Consider the following 2,794-nt stretch of genomic DNA (forward strand, 5'->3'; position numbering starts at 1 on the left):
CTGGGACCTGCTGTCCAGATCCAATGATGCCACAGGCCAGATCTGGCCTGCAGGCCGCATGGTGCCAACACCTGCTTTAACCTGTCTGGCAAAGAGCTCTAACTAACATTTACATTTGTAGGCAAATGTGATCAGATAGTTCATGAACATTTTGTTACCCAACACAAGGAACCAAATTCCAAATGAATGTTACTCATTTGCTTTCATATAGTTCTACTCGTAACCAACAGAAGAGAGGTGGGGGTGCTGGTTTCTCTAATGCCTCAAGTAGGGAGTAAAAAAATCCCTTAGGAATTTTCATAGGGAAGTTCACTAGCAGTTCCCTTTTCCTGGAAATTTTTTTTTTTTTTTTAAATCTGTGGTTGTTACTCTTTGTGCTTGTTATTGTGTACAGGCAACCCCCGTTTAACGCTGTTTCACTTAGTGCCATTTCGCTATAACACTCATTTGAAATTGATATCTGATTTCACTTAGCACTCAGCAAGTTTCATTATACTGCTCGTGGTTGCCATCTTGGGTCATTAAGAACAATTGTCATCACCATCTTGGGTTGTCAAATACTTGTGGTTTTGCTTAACACTCGTTTTACTTAATGCTCAGTTTTTCAGGAACCAATTAAGAGCGCTAAGCGGGGGTTGCCTGTATTCATAGGATCATAGGAAAATAGGACTAAAAAGGACCTCATAAGATCCAGCTCAATGATCAAGGCAGTATCATCCCTGACTAAACTATCCCAGCCAATTATCTGTCCAACCTGCTCTTGAAAATTTCCACAGAAGGAGATTCCCCAGCTACTCTAGGTAGCCTGTTCCAATGCTTGGCCATCCCGATAGTCAGAAAGTTCCTCCTAATTTCCAACCTCAATTTTCTCTATTTCAGCTTGAATCTGTTGCTCCTAGTCCTGTACCCTGTGGCCATCCTCTATCTTTATCCTCTGTATAATCACCCTTTAGGTGTTTGCTTGTCCAATTTCCACTCAGTCTTCTCTTCTCCAGACTATATAACCTTATTTTTTTTCAGCCTGTCATGGTTTCCAAACCTCTAATTATTTTTGTCACTGGACTCTTTCCAGTTTGTCTACATCCTTCTTGAAGTGTAGGGCCCAAAACTGGACTGCACTCCAAGTGAGGCTTCACCAATGAATAGAGTAGAAGAATGACTTTCTTTGCTTTGAAACAGATGCTTCTGTCAGTACAACCCAGAATGGTGTTGGCCTTTTTTGCAACAAAAGCACGCTATTGGTTAATATTCAGCTTATGGGCCACTGTAACTCCCCAGTCTTCTCTACAATATTGCAGCCTAGCCAGTCATTCCACAGTCCATATTTGTGCATGCAATTATTCACACCTAAGTGCAGGACTTTGCATTTCATAGTATCATAGTACTTAGGGTTGGAAGGGACCTAAACAGGTCATCAGGTCTGACCCCCTGCTTCAGGCAGGAACGGGTGCCAGGATCATATCACCCCAGCCAAATATCTGTCCAGCCTCCTCTTGAAGATCCCCAAGGTAGGAGAGAGTACCACGTCACTTGGGAGCCCATTACAGAGCCTGGCAGCCCTCACTGTAAAGTAGTGTCTCCTGATTTCCAGCCTGAACTTTCTCTCTAACAATTTGTGGCCATTATTTGTGGTTATTATTAGTAACCTTGGGTGGTGCCGGGGAGAACGGAGCCTCCCGCAATTCCCACTGGTGCCCTCTGGTGAGTTTGTAAGTGGCCACCAGCTCCCCTCTCAGCCTTCTCTTGTGGAGGCTGAACAGGTTCAGGCCCTTTAGTCTTTCTTTGTAGGATCTGGTGTGCTGCCCCCTGACCATGCAAGTGGCCCTCCTCTGGACCCCCTCAATGCTAGCCACATCTCTCTCGAAGTGCGGTGCCCAGAGCTGGATGCAGTACTTCAACGGTGGCCTGACCAATATCGCATAGAGGGCAAGGATCACCTCCCTAAAAAAAAAAATCACCATTAAGGTCCCACTGAGATTTGAACTCAGATCACTGGATTCAGAGTCCAGCGTGCTAACCATTACACCATGGGACCTACTGTCAGTTCTTGAATTCATCTGGTTGTTACAGTACTTTTTTCCAGTCTATCCAAGCCATTCCAGATCCTACCCTCAGTCTACAGTGTCTGAAGCACCATCCATCTTGGTGTCATCTGCAGATTTGCTAAGTGTTGTTTTGTCCCAGCATCCAAATTGTTAATGGAGATATTAAACAATACTAGACTCAGGAAAAACCCCTGTGAACCCCATTTGATACCTCTTCCCAACTAAGCATTGAATCTTTAATGACTACTTGTTGAACAAAGTAGTGTTCCTGTTGTACTATGTTATTGTTTGTTCATTACTTCATGGCCAAAGGAATTTGCCAGTTTGGCATACAATCCAGAGACACCCTCTCAGTGTGGAATGGAGATCTGTTCCCACTTTGATGCACTATTGATACAGAAGCACATTCCCACCTTGAGAATTGACGTAGTTAATACTGGATAATATTGTGTGCATTGAGCAAGAGCAGCTTCCATATATAAATGGATGGTGCACAGCATTTCAAGAGAAATGAGGGGAATAATCACCCCTGTAAGAACTGGCCTGTTGCCAGTTCCCCAAAACTGAGGTTCATAGGCGCTTTCTAATCCAGAGAAACAAGCAAGCAGATCCCATTACGAATCTATCTTGAGATGGAAGAAATTTTCCCTTTGGGATTTCCATAACCCAGATAGGAACATGGCAGTGTGTGGGGTAGGGTAGAGTTTGAAACTTCTGGGGTCTCTGTTGGCGTTCCTATCTTGTGAGTT

General features: G+C 44.0%; 1 non-coding gene across 1 annotated transcript; it reads right to left on the bottom strand.

Moving 5' to 3' along the window:
• Positions 1-1,963: 1,963 nt before the first annotated feature.
• On the bottom strand, positions 1,964-2,035 carry TRNAQ-CUG (transfer RNA glutamine (anticodon CUG)). Its single transcript has one exon. It is a non-coding gene; the product is annotated as a tRNA-Gln (tRNA).
• Positions 2,036-2,794: the final 759 nt, after the last annotated feature.

This window comes from Crocodylus siamensis, chromosome 5 (assembly GCF_052110815.1).
Source record: "Crocodylus siamensis isolate JL-2025a chromosome 5, ASM5211081v1, whole genome shotgun sequence".
NCBI lineage: Eukaryota > Metazoa > Chordata > Crocodylia > Crocodylidae > Crocodylus > Crocodylus siamensis.